Source organism: Thamnophis sirtalis, unplaced genomic scaffold (genome assembly GCF_051295495.1).
Source record: "Thamnophis sirtalis isolate CommonGarterSnake01/CBP01778 unplaced genomic scaffold, rThaSir2_p1.2 scaffold_4, whole genome shotgun sequence".
Taxonomy (NCBI): Eukaryota; Metazoa; Chordata; class Lepidosauria; order Squamata; family Natricidae; genus Thamnophis; species Thamnophis sirtalis.
In genome coordinates, this window is record NW_028261384.1 from 95,527,842 (window position 1) to 95,546,393 (window position 18,552).

An 18,552-nucleotide genomic window follows, 5' to 3' on the forward strand; every position below is an offset into this window, starting at 1 on the left:
GGTAAAAATTCCTTACACCGCTTGCACACTGAGCAGCAAAATGTTGGAATGGAGCAATGATGTTTAATTACATGGTTAGCTAAACTGGCTGAAATTCTTTGATAATAAAATGGTATAAATTATAAAAGTGTGTTCCATTAATTGTATGGTTTACAAATAAATTATTTTTATACAAGTACTTTCCAAAGCTGTATGCCCTACTTTAGAACATATGCTCCCTCTTCTACACAGGGAGAAAGGGAAAAGCTTCCGGCATGAAAATTGCATCCCACAGAGACAGAATATAAAATCATGTTCAAAACTACTTTGCTTACAGGCAAAGGAGTCGTCAGAAGAAATACAGCACTTACTGTAATTATGAAATGGATAACAATCCTAGGCCGTGCTTTTGTTTCAAACCATTCTTTGGATCACCTTTGAGATGGCTGAAATCCAAAAGGTCCTATGTTTACATTTCTATATATTTTTGTATTTTCTGGTGGAAGTAATATATAACACTGCAGGGCGACCTATAAAAACCATGTGGTTTTACCTGCACGAGCATTTCAGTGATGGGCAAAAGCCTCTCCAAGTTTTTTTTTTTTTAAATTCCCTCCTGCTTGCTTGGGAAATAGGTCGCAGAACGGTTTCATCAGCTTTCCTTTATTGATTTCCAACGCCAATTTGTGGCAGCAAACTTTGTACTCTCCTCCCGCCACATCCCTCTTCTTTTTCCCAAGTGACCTTTGCTATGGAAAGAAAGTTCCAAAACAAACGCAGAGCAGGGTCATTACCTGCTTTGTGGCGGCTGTGCGAAAGCCAAGACTGGCGTAGAAGGGTATTAGGACCCAGTGGGAGCGGGATTTCGCTTGCCGCTTAGCAGACAGTCCATACCCTAAGCGAGACAGGGGGAATCCTGTTTTCCACCAAGAAGGGCTTCCCCGAGGATCTGAAGAGTCCCGGCTCCCCTGGCATCCCCATCCTTTACCAGGTAAGCAGCCTATCGTCTCTCTCTCTCTCTGCTTACCGTACGTAGACCATACTTAAATGCAATCATTTACACTCTGGATAGAAAGAGAATGCCTTGTCGCTTTTCGTTTAATAAGACCCTCCCCCCCCCCGTCTGATCTTCGCTTCCTCTCCTTTAAGGGGTTTCCAGCTAGCCGATGCTCCTGCCGACGTAAGCGCCGCTGCCCACCAGAAAGTTGTGCGTGGGAAGAGGAGAGGATGGCTGGGTTTGTGGGTTCCACGGCTTGTGTAACACTCGTAAAATCTCTATAACATTTTTAGCCCTCCCCGTTTGTCAGGGAATGTCCGCCTAGAGATGGCTTGCAAAGTTGGGACGGGCTTGGCATACCGTCGGATCAACTTTAGGTGGGTTTATGTGTCCCCCCACCCTTCCGATTTCTTCCAGTAGCTGATACCGAGGGCAAAAAAAAATTTATGCAGGGGATAGGTTAGCATGGTTGAACTTAATGGGCTCAGGCAGTTGAGGTCAGAGTTTAATGAAGAACAATTTAGGACCAGCAACAGTAAGCTGAATCTCAATTCTGTAATGGGATAATTGTATAAATGTCTCTTCTATATTCTTTGAGGAACAGCAGGCTTCACATTTGTTTTTGTTTTTTAATAGTTTAAAGTGATTACTTCCATTTTATGGATGTAGTAATTCAAGGCAAGGCAACACATGGAGTTGATTGCATGGGGCAGGGTATCCTCATCCAGGTTTTTTAGGCCTATGCAACTCCGGAAGCATTTCTGGGTCAAGACTGGATTCAAAGTTCAGTTCTAAAAAAAGATTGTTGGTGCTATTTTGCTTATTTGCCACCATTCTTTATAGGTCTTTTGCAAGACAACACAAATGTCTAAACTATCCTGAACAAATTGTAATGTATGTGTGTGTGTGTGTGTGTGTGTGTGTGTGTGTGTACGTACGTACGTACATACATACATACATACATACATACATACATACATACATATATATATATATATATATATATATATATATATATATATATGGATAGTGGTTAAAGGTTTTTTGTTTGGAGGTAAATAGCTGGATGAATGATATATATATGAGCTATATTTCAGTCTCAATTGTCAGGCTACTTCCTTCAAATCTCTAAGGAGGTGCTTCCAAAATTGGCATCATCTATTAACTAGGTGCAAGGGACGTAGTGACTAAGATGCTGAGCTTGTCAATCAGAAAGGTCAGCAGTCCAGCGGTTTGAATCCGTAGCTCTATGTAACGGAGTGAGCTTACTTGTCCCAGCTTCTGCCAACCTAGCAGTTTGAAAGCATGTAAAAATGCAAGTAGAAAAATAGGGACCAGCTTTGGTAGGAAGGTAACAGTATTCCATGCGCCTTCAGTGTTTAATCATGCTGGCCACATGACCACGGAGATGTCTTTGGACAGTGCTAGCTCTTCGGCTTTAAAATGGAGATGAGTACCACTGAATAGAGTCAGGAACAATTAGCACATATGTGTGACGGGAACCTTTACCTATACCTATTAACAAAGTATGATGTTCCTAGACAATCTCAAAAACTATTGGTTCCTAACAGGAATAAAAGTAGACTTCTTCTGTTGATAGATGAGAAATTAAGATTAGTTTCAATTGAAGTAAAGTTCTTCCTTGCTTGGTTTGTGAGGAAAACATGACAAATTTTTATTTTCTCCAGAATTTGATCCACAAGTCAGCCTCTTCTAACTAAGCTTTTTTGGGCTATAGCTCTCATCAATGAGCCAAGTTCATTTTAGATGACGGGAACCATAATCTAACCTCATTGGTGATTGTCAGGGTAGAAATGAAAGATATAGGATTCCCTTTTCTACAATTAATATGAATAACTAAATGCAGGGGTACCTTAAAATACACTTAATGAAGTCCCTTGAGAGAAGGGAAGAGTCTGAGATTTTTGTAAGGGTTAAATAGAATTAGTGAAAAACTTCAGATCAATAGCTGTAGTAGTGCAAATATAATCTTAAAATTAGGTTCTGACCATAGAGGGTGTGAGATTTAGGAAATAACACCTGGGAAGAACTTTGCCTGAATTATATCATGATTATATGCAGAACAATATGGAAGAGCTATTTTGGCTGAAGATGATGGGAGGTTACCAGTGCATCTCAAGGATAACATGCTAATTGACTGCAATATTTTCTGCTACTCTTGTCTAGGTAGAGGAGAATCATTGCTGGATCCAAATCCTTACCAATTGTTTCATTTTGCTAGAGAAAAAATAATTCCCTCACCACTGTCAAACTATTCACTAAGTCTGCATTACTATTATTGTTAGTCTTCTCATTGTTCCTATCACCCATCTCCTCCCCCTTAAGGACTGCATGACTGTAACTTTATTGCTGTATCCTTAGAATTTATATTGATATTGATTGTTTCCTCATTGCTTATTTGTACCCTATGACTATCATTAAGTATTATACCTTATGATTCTTGACAAATGTATTTTGTCTTTTTATGTATACTGAGAACTTATGCACCAAAGACAAATTCCTTGTGTGTCCAATCACACTTGGCCAATAAAGATTTCTATTCTATTCTATTCTATTCTATTCTATTCTACTCTATTTCTATTTGTTAAATGGAGGAAAAGTAGAGTGTGTTAGTAGTCACTGGGTTATTTATTTAACTAAATCTTTTACTTCACTGTGGAAAGGTTATTTTTCTGAATTTTGAGGCATTATTGCTTCACAATTACTTTGTTTTGCAAGGAAGGAAGTTGAAACTTAGCAGAGTTGAAAGAAGTTCTTTTTTTTAATATTAGTGGAAGAGAAACATCAATTTGTATGGTGATAATAGGTTATTTAAGAAATAGTTCCTTCTTTATATTAATATCTGTTCTCATAGGGCACAGTTGGCTAATCTGAAAATTTAAGGGCTTTGTCAACCTCTCCTCTTCCACATGGTCCTACCTTCACTCGCTAGTAGCATCATTTATGTTAATATCTGCACATATGGCATCTCTACTGGGCCAGCTGGACAGTCAGTCTTCCTTCAATCTTTCTAGTGTGGAAGGAGAAGACATCTGAGGCTTTTAGCATTGTTACAGTGGCGCTTTAACTATCTACCTCTCAAGGCAACGAATAAGCAATCAAAGATGACTGACTGCCACATTGAAAATAATGCACCATTGTCAGGTGGAAACTGGGCTATTAAATTTTCTGGAGAAGCTGAGATTGAGTGAAAGGTGGTTCTGTGTTCCCCAATGGATCAATGATGTAATGGTTGAAGCTTGAGTTTAAATGCTGTGCCAGATTTCAATAAAGCCCATGATGTCTGATTGCCTCAAACCTTGGTTTCTTCTTAAAGCTTGAGATGAACAAACTGGAAAAGTTGACTTCTTCAATCCATCAATTTGTGGGATTCCTGCATGACTAGATGTTTTTGAGTTAGTTTAAAAACATTTTTTTTTCATATGGAATTATGTTTCTATAGTGTTGATGAAACTAAAGCTGTTGTGTTGAATATATTTCTGATTGCCTTGAGGTAAATGGTACACTGAGAATGGACATGCTTAACACAGTGTGCTGTGTTAGTTAAAGATTTAATAATTTTATTTGCATTACATGCTAAGCTTGGATATGTTTACTCTTGGTTAGGTATTTTGGGTTTAATGTATCAGGTGAATCAATGTAATTTGGTTAATTTACAATTCAATGCAAATGTGTCAACTGTAATTGTATTAAATGTAAACTTATGCACTTATAGCTTGAAACTAAAGATTTCTGTTTGATGGTAGGGCAGATGTTGTAAATGTGCAAGAAAATAAGCTCTGCTTTGAAACCCTTCCTTGTATTATTATATGTATAGCAACTGTGATATAGGAAGAAAGGAAAGAAAAGCTCACAGTGGTTTGAGAAATGTACTTTATGCTTCCTACAATTTTCCTACTTCGTGTATTTTGAAGCAGAAAACTGTCTCCACACCAAAAGATGTGAAAAGAATTGTGTTCAAAACTGTATGACATCTATGGTGGTTCATTCCTACATTAGGACACTGATTGTGCTAGTATTATGCTGGAATTTATCTTGAAGATGGGTCTAATTTCAGGGTGCAGCTGATTAGAAGGGTTTTTTTTTAAAGACTTCCTTTCAATGACCAAATGTCTCCCATATTCTGCATTCTTAGTTGGGAGAAAGAAATGGATATGTAGATATGTACAGGTGAAACATTGTACAAAAGTTCATTTATTTCAGTAATGCAACTTAAAAGGTGAAACTAATATATGAGATAGACTCATTACATGCAAAGCAAGATAGTTCAAGCCGTGATTTGTCATAATTGTGATGATTATGGCTTACAGCTCATGAAAACCCCAAATCCACAATCTCAGAAAAATAGAATATTGGGAAAAGGTGCAATATTCTAGGCTCAAAGTGTCCCACTCTAATCAGCTAATTAAGCCATAACACCTGCAAAGGGTTCCTGAACCTTTAAATGGTCTCTCAGTCTGGTTCAGTAGGAATCACAATCATGGGAAAGACTGCTGACTGACAGTTATGCAGAAAACCATCATTGACACCCTCCATAAGGAGAGAAAGCCTCAAAAGGTAATTGCAAAAGAAGTTGGATGTTCCCAAAGTGCTGTATCAAAGCACATTAATAGAAAGTTATGTGGAAGGGGAAAGTGTGGAAGAAAAACACCTGCAAAGGATTCCTGAGCCTTTAAAAAGTCTCTCAGTCTGGTTCAGTAGGAATCACAATCATGCACAAGCAGCAGAGATGACCGCAGCCTGGAGAGGATTGTCAGAAAAAGGCCATTCAAAAGTGTTGGGGACTTTCACGACTGGACTGAGGCTGGAGGACTGAGGCTGGAGTCAGTGCATCAAGAGCCACCACACACAGACAGATCCTGGACATGGGCTTCAAATGTCGTATTCTTCTTGTCAAGCTGCTCCTGAACAACAAACAACGTCAGAAGCATCTTACCTGGGTTAAAGAAAAACAGACCTGGTCTGTTGCTCGGTGGTCCAAAGTCCTCTTTTCTTATGAGAGCAACTTTTGCATCTCATTTGGAAACCAAGAATCCAGAGTATGGAGGAAGAATGAAGAGGCACACACTGCAAGATGCTTGAAGTCTAGTGTGAAGTTTCCACAGTCTGTGTTGATTTGGGGAGCCATGTTATCTGTTGGTGTTGATCCACTTGTTTCATTAAGTCCAGGGTCAACGCAGCCATCTACCAAGAGATTTTGGAGATTCTGAAGCACTTCATGCTTCCTTCTGCAGATGAGGTTTATGGGGATGCTGACTTCATTTTCCAGCAGGACTTGGCACCTGTCCACACTGCCAAAAGCACCAAAACCTGGTTCAATGACCAGGTTTTGGCGCTTTTGGCAGTTAACTATGCTTGATTGGCCAGCAAACTTGCCTGACCTGAACCCCATAGAGAATCTATGAGGCATTGCCAAGAGAAAGATGAGAGACATGAGACTGAACAAAGCAGAAGAGCTGAAGGCCGCGATTGAAGCATCCTGGTCTTCCATAACACCTCAGCAGTGCCACAGGCTGATAGCTTCCATGCCACGCCGCATTGAGGCAGTAATTGCTGCAAAAGGGGCCCAGACCAAGTACTGAGTACATACGCATGCTTATACTTTCCAGAAGTCCGATATTGTTCTATGTACAATCCTTGTTTTATTGATTGCATGTAATATTCTAATTTTCTGAGATGGTGGATTTGGGGTTTTCATGAGCTGTAAGTCATAATCATCACAATTATGACAAATCACGGTTTGAACTATCTTGCTTTGCATGTAATGAGTCTACCTCATATATTAGTTTCACCTTTTAAGTTGCATTACTGAAATAAATTAACTTTTGCACGATATTCTAATTTTTCGAGTTTGACCTGTATGTGTATTAAAATGACATAAAATAGTGTGCAAGCATTCAAGTTCTTCAGAACTTCTCTTCCAGATCTAGACATATCCTGTAGCAGAATTATGCAATTTCTTTTCTGGGCAAAGACAACTTTATGTTTATATTTCAATTAAATTAACTCTGAGTATATCTGCTTTCTAGTGTTTAATAATTTTCTTGTTTTATATCATTACCATCTTGTAGAGCAGGTTCTATGCATTTGTCTAAAAAGTTTTTTTTTTAAAAGAACAGTGACTTTAAAAAGCTTGGTCTTCTGCAGGGCATCTCAGTTCTTTCTACCAGTACTGAGCAGAATGTGGAATTTCCCCTGGGTGCTAGCATTTCCATTCCATGGAAGGTCAAAACTCTTGGGCACTTTGGGAGAACAAGTGGAGGAGGAGGGAATGGATGGCTTGTCCATTCTCCTCCTCCTCACTGCTTCTGGGTCTCTCTAGTTTCAATTGACCAATTGAATCCTTGTGTGTGAATTAATCAGATCTGACAGCTGAAAAACACTTTGTTGGCTTTTAAGGACAGAAATTGGCAGCAGGGAGGGTGGAAGAGGCCATCTGGAAAAATGAGAAATACATGAAGTACACATTGATCACTTGCTGTCCACTTGATTATAAACTGCAAAAATGCCTGAGACAGTCTAGAATAGACCTTATCCAACTGGTGCCCTCCAGGTGTGTTGTATTTTAATTCTTATAATTCTCATTCAAGGATTTATACATGACATGTGGTCCACCTAAAAAGTCATCAGACTGGAAAAAGTTGATTTCAGTGCTAGGCTTTTCCAATGGAGGGTCCTCGGATGATGCAGTATTGCAGGCTAACTCTGCCCCCAGCGTACAGTTCAATCCGGATGGGGCTCAAGGTTGACTCAGGCTTTCATCCTTCCAATGTTGATAAAATGAGGACCCAGATTATTGGCGGCAAAATGTTGATGTTGTAAACCATGGGTGTCAAACTTGATCATGTCACATGATGTACCATGACTTTTTTTGCCTTTGTGGAGCCAGGGTGGACATGGCCTGAATGTGACATATCCAGCCCATGGGCCATTAGTTTGACAGGCCTATTGTAAACTGCCCAGAGAGTACTATAGATATAAGCCTAAATGCTATTGCTATATCTAATCTCTGATAACAGGGCATGTTGACTGGCATAGGTAAAGGCAAAGATTTCCCTCGCCTATATGTGATAGTCATTCCCAACTCTAGAGGGTGGTGCTCATCTCCATTTTAAAGCCAAAGAGCCAGCACTGTCTGAAGATGACTCTGTGGTCATATGGTCAGCATGACTAAATGTCAAAGGCGCACGGAACACGGTTACCTTCCCACTAAAGGTGGTCCCTATTTTTCTACTTGCATTTTTACATGCTGCTAGGTTGGCAGAAGCTGGGACAAGTAACAGGAGCTCACTCCATTACTCAGCAATAGGGATTCGAACTGCCAACCTTTCTGATCAACAAGCTCAGCGCCTTAGCCACTGAGTCATCATGTCCCTGTTGACTGGCATAATGGGATTTATTTCAACAACTTTTGGAGATATAAGATGATGTTTTGCCAGATAAGTGTATTCTGACACTCAAGTGTAAAAATTTGTGGAAACATATTACCAAGAAAGGATTTCAGTGTAGAAAAGTGTTCCATGTTAATGTAAGGAACTGAGCAGCTGTCGTGAAATTGCCTTAATATTCACCAGAGGTGGGTTCCTACCAGTTCGCACCTATTCGGTAGAACCGGTTCATCAAATCTACCGAACCGGTTAGAAGAGGTTCCACCAGTGGACCCGGAAAGCAGGCCACACCTACAGAAGAGGTTCCAAAATTTTTTGAAACCCACCACTGGTCCTTGGATATGATTATTCTACACTATCATGGTCATATTTATAAAACTCAGTGCCTCTGTGAAAGGTAAGGATGACTACTGCGTTTGTGGTGCAATCAGAACATTGCGTGTGTTGAAGTTTTTTTAACGCAAACCAAAGATGCCTTTTAAAAAAACAAGTTTACATCATATTCTTATGCATGCCAGTGCTGTGTGTGAGGTAATTTAAGGTGGTTTTGACAAGTGTCGTCGGCATCTTCATATCTGGTCACATGGGCAGCAAGCCACTCCCATCCAGTCACATGGGTGGCAAGCCACTCCCACAAAGGAGGCCACACCCACAGAGTAGGTTCAAACAATTTTTGAAACCCACCACTGATATTCACTGAAGAAAAAATTGTCTAGTGTGGGTACTTTGTCTTGAAGGCCAACTCTGGCTCAGCCTAAGTTATTGTGACCCTTAACCACCTCTGACTTTCTAGATGAGACAAGCCCATTTCTATTCCCTGGAAGTCTTCTCAGCATTTAGTGTCTTTGTCCATGTCTGTGTATCTAAAAAGGAAGATGCGCTACAAAGCTGCAAATCCAAGTCTGATTTTGTCCCACTATTATTAGCTATGCTGTTTGATGCCCCACCCCCCCCTTAACTGGAAAAATATTCCCTTGTCTCGTGATTTTATTCTGAATGCCAAAAAAAAGAAGAGTTGGGACTTCCAGAGATTCTTTAGTTATGGCTTGTCCTTTCTGAATTAGAAAGAAAATGGAATTTCCGTTTTGCATATTGTAGTTACTACCGAACCTTAACTAAATGTCTATGCCACTCACCTCTGCCATCCTCACATGTTCTCAACATTTGTATTTGTATTTGTATTTATTGTCACTTATAGGCCGCCCTTTTCCCTGAGGGGACTCAGGGCGGCTTACAACTCATGGGAAGGGAGTGCAAGACAGAACGTAAAATAATATGTGGGTACAAATAAAAATAGCAATAAAACACAACATTCATTCAACATTCGGGTGGGGTGTATGAAGATCTTATCCCCAGGCCTGACGGGATAGCCAGATTTTAAGGGCTGTGCGGAAGCTCTGGACTGTGGTGAGGGTGCGAATCTCTACGGGGAGATCGTTCCAAAGGGTCGGAGCTGCTACTGAGAAGGCTCTCCTCCGCGTAGTCGCCAGTCGGCACTGACTGGCGGATGGAACTCGGAGGAGGCCCACTCTGTGCGATCTGATGGGACGAAGGGAGGTAATCGGCAGAAGGCGGTCTCTCAAGTACTCAGATCCACTACCATGGAGGGCTTTATGAATGGTAAGTAGCACCTTGAAGCGCACCCGGAGATCAACAGGTAGCCAGCGCAGCTCGCGGAGGATGGGTGTTATGTGGGCGTACCGAGGTGCGCCCACTATCACTCGCGCGGCCGCATTCTGGACTAGCTGAAGTCGCCGGATGCTCTTCAAGGGCAGCCCCATGTAGAGCACATTGCAGCATTCCAGCCTAGAGATCACAAGGGCTTGAACATGTATTAGGCTATTATCTAACTGGGGCAATAGGTGAACTCATCTAGAAAACTTCAACTGTTAAAGCTTATTTTCCTCCAGGCCTCACATTTATTTTTTCTTGGGTTTACCAAATACAATACTAAATTCAAACATGAATCTAGTACAGGGCTGTCAAACTTCCAGCCCGTGGGCCAGATGCATCATGCACTGGCACACCCATGCCCGGTTTAGCAAAGGGGGGAAAAAAGTCCCAATATGTCAGGTGATGCCACCATGTGCTCTACATGGGGCAGCCCTTGAAGAGCATTTGGAGACTTCAGCTTGTCCAGAATGCAGCCGCGCGAGCAATTGTGGGTGCACCTCAGTACACCCACGTCACACCTATCCTCCGCGAGCTGCACTGGCTGCCTATTGGTCTTCGGATACGCTTTAAGGTGCTAGTCATCACTTATAAAGCCCTTCATGGTATTGGACCTGGGTACTTGAGAGACCGCCTGCTGCCAATTACCTCCTACAGCCCTTTTAGATCCCACAGACTAGGCCTCCTCCGAATTCCATCTACCGGCCAAGGCCGATTGTCTACCACCCGGAGGAGGGTCTTCTCTGTGGCTGCTCTGGCCCTCTGGAACGAACTCCCCGTGGATATTCGGACCCTCACCACCCTTCAGGCTTTCCGCAAAGCCCTTAAAACCTGGCTGTTCCGACAGGCCTGGGGCTGACGAATTCCCGTCCCTGCTCGAATTGTGTGGTTGTTGATTGTTTTTAAATTGTTGTGGTTGTTTGTCTGTTGTTTTCCTCTTGTTTGTATCCCCCCCCCCCTTATTTTGGTTTGTGAGCCGCCCTGAGTCCCTCTGGGAATAGGGCGGCATAGAAATGCAATAAATCAAATCAAATCAAATGATGACATGCATTTGACACCCTTGATCTAGTAGGAACTATCACAAGCACTTGTGGTCACTGATGTTTTTAAGGAAAAGTAGGAATAGCTAGTTCCTTCAATCTTGGTACACATACACAGATTTCTCAGTGGTCTGGTGCAGTTAGAAACGTTAATGTAGTTACATGTTAAATACTAAAATGTTACTCTAGCTGAGGTATATGTTCTTACACCTTTTAGGATAGTTCCTAGTCCTGAGGAACTAGCAGTTTGAAGGCCAAAATTATTTCTTACCATCCTAGAGGAGAGGACATGGAATAATGATTTTAAATTATAAGAAAGCAAATTCTGTTTGAAATTTAAGAAAACTTTTCTAACAGAAGAGTAGATCAATAATGAAACAATTATTGAAAGAGATGGTATGTTCCTCTTTGTCTTAGTATATGCAAGAAGAAGCTGTGAAGCTAACTGAATTTTGATTCTTGCACTGAATGAGGGTATGTATTTGATTCAAAAATCTGAATGGTTTCTTCCATCTATCTTATGATTTTGTGAAGAGGAAGGGCAAGTGAGACAGGTTACAGGCAATCAAATGCAAACACTTTATAGAAAACACATTGTGAAAAAAAGGAGATGTTGGTGGTGTCATAGTGCAGAGAGAGTTCTGGATATATAATAGATATATACTCTGAAATGTCAGTTGATTATTGCTATAATATGCCTGCCCAGCACGCATGTTGAGAAAAAGCAGCACAGAAGCTATTGCTCTTTGCTTTATGTTCTGTGTTTGTAATGTCAGAATGAGAGAAAGTACAGACACTGGCCCTTGCAGGCATAGACAATGTGAAAAGGACACTAAGATGTTGAGTACTGAACTGTTGGCTGGACTTCTGACTTGGGGAGAATTGTTTCCTAGCAGTGGTTTGCGTTCACACTTTTTTAGAAATTACCTTTAATTTCACTGAGAGCATCTATAAAGGGGCAGGAGCCGGAAGAAGGCAAAAAGTGTTGCTGTGATAAGGCAGAATAGCCACTGGGTGCCACTGTTGCTAAGGGTAAGCGGGAACCGTTTTAGGGGAGGGATTCTGGGAGTGGGCATATGTATCTGACCCAAACTGAGGCAGTTGGATTTTAAAGTAGATCCATGCATTATCTCCTCAGTTCCCCAATTTTTTTAAAAAGAGGAATAGTGGCCAGATGTATTCCCATGGTCATAATATTTGATTTTTTAATTAGTTTTTGTTGTTATTTTTCTGCTTCGTTCATGACTGCCTAGAACAATGAAAAATTGCAATTTGCTGTGTTCCAGTAAATATAGTTCACTGTAGATTTTGGATATATCCCTTTGGAAGGGTTCCCACACTACGTTAGCCTCAAGTAAAATAGACTTGAGGTAGTTCTGTGGCTCAGTCCATCAAGGCAATCCAGCCATTGATTTCATAAGTTGTACAACCTGGCCATTACATTAGGCTATAATATGATTTATTTGTTTGGACATAGCATGATATCTGAACCCAGCAACTGTGTTTTGTTGATCTGTTTAGTGTGTTGCATGGTCTCAGGCTTTGTGTCTCATCAGTGTTCCTTCGTTGCAATGTTGGCTTCCACTGTGTGGCCACAGCCTCCTCGGGTCATCCTGGACTCAAACTTGGGCCCAGCTCTCCTGGCCTGGCGCCCCAGCACCACCACCCCTCCCTTCCCGCCAGCTAGCCTCTCCGTCTTGCTGACCTTTCTCCAACTTGGCAGTGAGTGGAAGTTGTGGCTTGGAGCCTGATTGGGAGGGAAACTTGGGGAGGGGGAGAATTACCAGCCCAGAGTTAACTAGTTGCTATCCATAAGGCCCTTTTCAGACCATCTTAAAATCAGCAAAACCTTGCTTTCTAGGAATGGGGGAGGGGGTAAGATTCTGCTCCCTCCTATCAAAACTCACTAGAAGACACAAAAGCCTTGCTAGCTCTAGAAACATTTCGTTGTTCACCCATTTGCACCTTTGTCTAATTCCAGAAATGCAAGATTTCATTCTAAGTCAGGAGACTAGATTTGCCTTCCAGAAGTTTCACACTGAGATTTCTTCCTTAGGTGCTGTGCCTCATAATCCCGACATTCCAATTCTCAGAAGCTATTTCAACAATGCCATGTTAATTGTGCTTTCGAGCTCAATACTGCAGATATACTGTTTGTCAGATGATTTGTACCTAAAGCTCCCAGCTGCTATTCTAAAGAATAGCAAAATTGTGGTTCTTTTACTCCTTGTTGCCCTTAATCTTCCCCCTCCCTCTCTGAAGCTGCAGAGAGAACCAAGAAGTTCTTGCTCTTCCGTGTTCATAGGCTGAGCTACATTCAGTCTACTCCTAAGCGGATAACATCCCCTAGTGGCTATAAATAGTACACAGTCCCCAACGTGTGTGCATTACGTGCTTGACAGACTAAGAGGTGAGCAAGGAGGAAAGGAAATACATGCCAGGTTCAGATCAGGATTCTGGCCTCTTCAGGGAATGGGTTGTGTGCCAACTGCTTGGCACATCCCACCATTCCCTCTTGCTGCTATGGAGACTGGCTTTGCCCTGGGGAATCCCTGCACAAAACTGCATCGACTAGAAGGGAGATTATGGGCAAAAACTGAAGGAGAGAGGACACATTATATATATGCTATACTTTTCTCAACACTCACCGTACTTAGATCTAGGTATGTCTAGAGTTTCTGCCATCATTTGGGATAACAACAGATCTGGATGAAGAGGCAGCTGAACTGGAGGTCCCACCCAAATATACAGTGGAAGCAGTGATGGGATTCAACATTTTTTTCTACTGGTTCTGTGGGCGTGGCTTGTGGGCGTGGCATGGCTTGGTGGGCATGGCAGGGTGAGGATACTGTATAATGGGGGAGGATACTGTATAATCTCCATTCCCTCACTGCTCTAGGGGAAGGTTACTGCAAAATCCCCATTTCTTCCTGATCAGCTGAGATTTGGGAGGCAGAGAATAGATGGGGGCAGGGCAAGATAGAGGTGGTATTGGTGGGCATGGCATGGGAAGGATACTGTAAACTCTCCATTCCCTCCCCACTCCAGGAGAAGATTACTGCAAAATCTCCATTTATTCCCAATCAGCTGGGACTCGGAAGGCGGAGAATAGATGGGGGTGGGGCCAGTCAGAGGTAGAATTTACCGGTTCTCTGAACAACTCAAGATTTACACTACCTGCTGAATACCACCTCTGAGTGGCAGGATTAATTTGGAAGTGGTCAGCATTAACAAACCTGGTAAAAGCTGTATATACAATTCTCTGAGCTAGTTTGCTAGCCTTCTTTGCAGAGCAAGGCATCCTGCCTCCAGTATTAAAGTTGAGCTAATAACTAGTCAGCTTCTCCTTATGCTGTGAAGTGTGACACCATCATGTATATAGAATAAGTTAGGGACTAAGGCAGAAGGAGGTGCTAAGTTTGGGGGTGGGGGAGATAATATCATTCTGAGAATCTCTGCAATTGGTACTCTACTTTCTGAGAAGAAGAAATCTTAGTGATTATGTGGGCATACATGGAATGGTTGTAGATGCTTCCTTTCAAGGCAGATTGTCTTAGGGGAAGAAAGACACGGTCTGTCTCCTTCTTTTTAGGTACAATACAAAGCTACAAATCTTGGTCTTTACATCTACACCATTCAAAGTACCCAGAAGCAAGTTAGCCATCCTTCTTTAGGTGAACCTGAACCGAGGTTCTGTTCCGAGTAAGTCCCCCAACCCAAGAGAGAGGGGGATAAAAATAAGACACTGTCTCTTTTCTGAAGCCGTACCTTGATTATGGAACATTTTCTCTTAGGACATTTTGTAGTGCATCCATTTTTACCTTTGAGGTGTCAGATCTTTCCTTCGCTGAAGCTGTTGGTGAGCTGTTTAATGGACAATTAGTCATCCTGGGTATTTGAGCCGAGGTTTACTATGTTGCTGCAACAAGACTTTATTGTTCCCTGTGCTCTTTGTACCAAAATTTAGAGTCTTTGACTAGCCTTCCTTTGAAGTAGACCAAAGAATGTATGGTTTTGAACATTGTAAGACTGACTTTGAAACAGAATTGTGTACAAATGATGAACATATTATTGCTAAGTTGTATAAACTTTATGGACATTTGAAACAGAACAATAGCTGAAATAATGTATGATAGAGTGGGCTGAAAATTTTGGTTACAATACACAGATGGAACAATGGAAAACATGTGGCTGAAAGAACTGAAATTTACATTATTTTACAATAATTGAGGTTTTTTTTAAAATAAAATTATTAGTGTCACCAGAAAAATTGCCTGGAATATATATACTTCAAATTTATGTTGGAAATGTGAGAAAGGTCATTCTATCATGTTTCATGAATGTATAAAAAAGCTTAAAAAAGGATTCAAGTTCCTACATTGATTTTAAACAATATACAACTGAAACCAGAGGTTTTTCTTTCTTTTGGGATTGAGCTGAAAAAAAGTCTAAAAACCAAGAATATTTGATAAATATAGCAAGATTATTATATGCACAAAGATGGAAAGATTTGGCACTACCCACAATGGAAGAATGATTGCTGAAGATGATGGGAGACTTATTGAGATGGCTAAATTGATTTCTGTGATGAGATATAAGCTAATATATGCATTTATTGCTGACTTGAAAGCCCTTACAGACTTTTTATGTGAAACAGAAGAAAAGTGTCATTTATGGTTTTGATGATCGGATGGAACAGATTATAGATAGAAGACAGCTATGTTGTAACCATAGATTAAGAGGTAAATCTATGATAGTACTTCTGTGACAAAGATTAGAAATCATTTTTTCAGTTTCTAGTTTATTGGTATTTGTATGCTGCCCACTCCAGTTTTTGTACTTTTTTCTTTTCTATATTTTTTTGCCTTTCTTGCACTTTTAGCTTTCTTGTTTAACTTTTACTTCTTTTCTTATTCTTCTTTATGTTGGTTTGTACTAGTTTTAATCTTGTTTTGTAAAAATCTTTTATAAAATTATAAAATTACAGTGGTTCCCTGAAAATAAGACAGGGTCTTATTTTATTTTGACCCACAAAATATGGCTTGGGCCTTATTATCAGGGGAGGGCTTATTGTTTTGGGGTTGCCAGGTGGCTGCTCTCTTGCAAACGGGCTCCTGAAGAGCCGGGCACAGCCTCAGGGTCGAACGGCTGTGTTGTGCTGTCGCAGCAGCACTACACAGCAGCAATGAGGTGACCATGCTCATGAGCAGCCGCCCAGCAACCCCTCTTTCCAGCCAGGCACAGCACCATTCACTGACCTAGGGTTATCGCCAAGCCACGTGAGCACCTGTTCTCCACCCTCCGGCTCCCGCAGCTTGGTGCCTTCGGAATGCCCCTAGGTCAGTGAATGGGGCTCTGCATGGCTGGAGAGAAGGGTTGCATGAGCGGCTTTTCTGCTCCCCGCTTGCACAACTCCCAGGCACACGATGCCCTTGCCCTCTCCCTGCAGAGCCAGGGCATCTCCGCTGCCACCTGCCACCGCATGGCTTTTTCTGTGGTTTCCAAAGCACGGAGGTAGGATGCCGAGTACTGCTCTGGGAGTGCACTCTATGGTTGTGGGCTGGCTGCCGGCAGAGCATACTCCCAGAGCATACAACCATAGAGCATACTGCCAGAGCGGCGATTGCCGGAAGACTCAGCATCCTACCTCCGTGCTTTGAAAGCCACAGAAAAAGCCATGTGGTGGCGGCAGCAGCAGCAGCGGAGATGCCCTGGCTCTGCAGGGAGAATTAGGCAAGGGCATTGTGAACCTGGGAGTCACATGAGCGGGGAGCGGAAAAGCTGCTCGCGCAACTCTTCTCTCCAGCCATGCAGAGCCCCATTCACTGACCTAGGGGCATTCCGAAATCACCAAGACACAGGAGCCGGAGGGTGGCGAACAGGTGCTTATGTGGCTTGGTGATACCCATAGGTCAGTGAATGGCGCTGTGCCCAGCTGGAAAGGGGGGTTGCCGGTGGCTGCTCGTGAGCGTGATCACCTCATAGTTGCTGTGTAGTGCTTCTGTGATAGTGCAACACATCCGTTCAACCCTGAAGCTCTGCCCTGCTCTTCGGGAGCCCACTTGCAAGAGAGCAGCTGCCCGGCAACCACCTTCTCCAGCTGGGCACAGCGCCACTCACCAATCTAGTGGTATCCCGAAGGCACCAAGCAATGTGAGCCTTTGCCCCCCCCAACTCATTCCTGTGGCTTGGCACCTTCGGGATACCGCTAGGTTGGTGAGTGGTGCTCTGCCTGGCTGGAGGGGGTGTGGTTGTCCAGGAGGCTTATTTTGGGGGGAGGGCTTACATTTTTGTCCACCCAAAAATGTGGCATGGCCTTATTTTCAGGACATGTCATATTTTCGGGAAAGCACAGTATCTATATCTATACAATCCATATTTGAAAAGGTGAGGGAGAAGTATTTTAAATTAAACAATTAACTAAGGTACTCTATAAAAGAAAACTCAAGTTGTAGTAACATAAGATGCCCTCTTAAAACAGAGGATGTCCTTAGTTGTTGTTGTTGCTGCTGCTGCTGCTGCTGCTATAATCTGATTTGTTTTCTGCATATTATTCTCCAAATCTTTGTCTTCCCAACAGATTGGATACCTCTATAGGTTTGTGACCTATTCAGCCTTCACCTCTTTAGTCTGTTCTGCAGAGCTGGCTCAGGACAGCATGTGATCAGAGCCAAAAACCATGGGCAGAAAATGACATCAACACTGAAAAGGGAACAATCTTCTCCATTACCCCAAAAAGTAGAAAGCTAATTTAGGGTGTGCAGAGTTTCCTTATGGCATGTGGAACCCATTATTGGGATTCCACACAAGTAATATCTATTCAATCCTCCTCAACATTTTTTCCCCTGAAGTAGTTGCCCTAGTCGTATCTAATTGTGCTCCAAAACAGCCTGAATCAAGCATTAGTGAAAACAAAGTATTTTGCAATAGTGAAAACAAAATATACATTTCATTATATATAGAACCTGTTTAAATTCTCTTAATCACAATCTTCCCACTTTACAAAATAGTAGAAAGTGTGATTAGAAAGTAGCCAAGGGCTCAAAATGATCATGTGACTGTAACAATTATCAGGGTTTTAGTGTAAATTCATCCTTATTTAAGATTTGCTGACTTAATATACTCATTTCTTTTATGACTTAGATGTGAGTTTTGCATTATTCTGCCATTTTGGGGGGGGGGTGTCTTTCCTCTTGAATCTCATCTACAAGTATTTTTTCTGTGTTGAGCCAGCTCAACGCTTCCAAATTAAAAAGATTCTGTCCATTTTCTCTTCCTTTATACTTGACTCAACCTTAGTTCCCCCTCCCCTGTACTATCCCAAGAAAGTATTTGTTGTCTTGACAGGACCCAGAGATATTGAATCTGACATATGGCCTGGGCAGCTTCCCCAATCTGATGCCCTCCAGATGTTTTGGGATGATACATAGTTGGAGGGCACAGGTTGGAAAATTCC

General features: G+C 41.9%; 1 protein-coding gene across 2 annotated transcripts in view; it reads left to right on the forward strand.

Moving 5' to 3' along the window:
- The first annotated feature begins 834 nt into the window (after positions 1 to 834).
- The window catches only part of RARA (retinoic acid receptor alpha), a 210,237-nt gene continuing 192,519 nt past the window's right edge, over positions 835 to 18,552 (forward strand). For both annotated transcript variants that reach the window (XM_014073973.2, XM_014073996.2), the window contains exon 1: positions 835 to 970. The gene's annotated coding sequence lies outside the window, so the exon portion shown is untranslated. The remainder of the gene's footprint in view (positions 971 to 18,552) is intronic.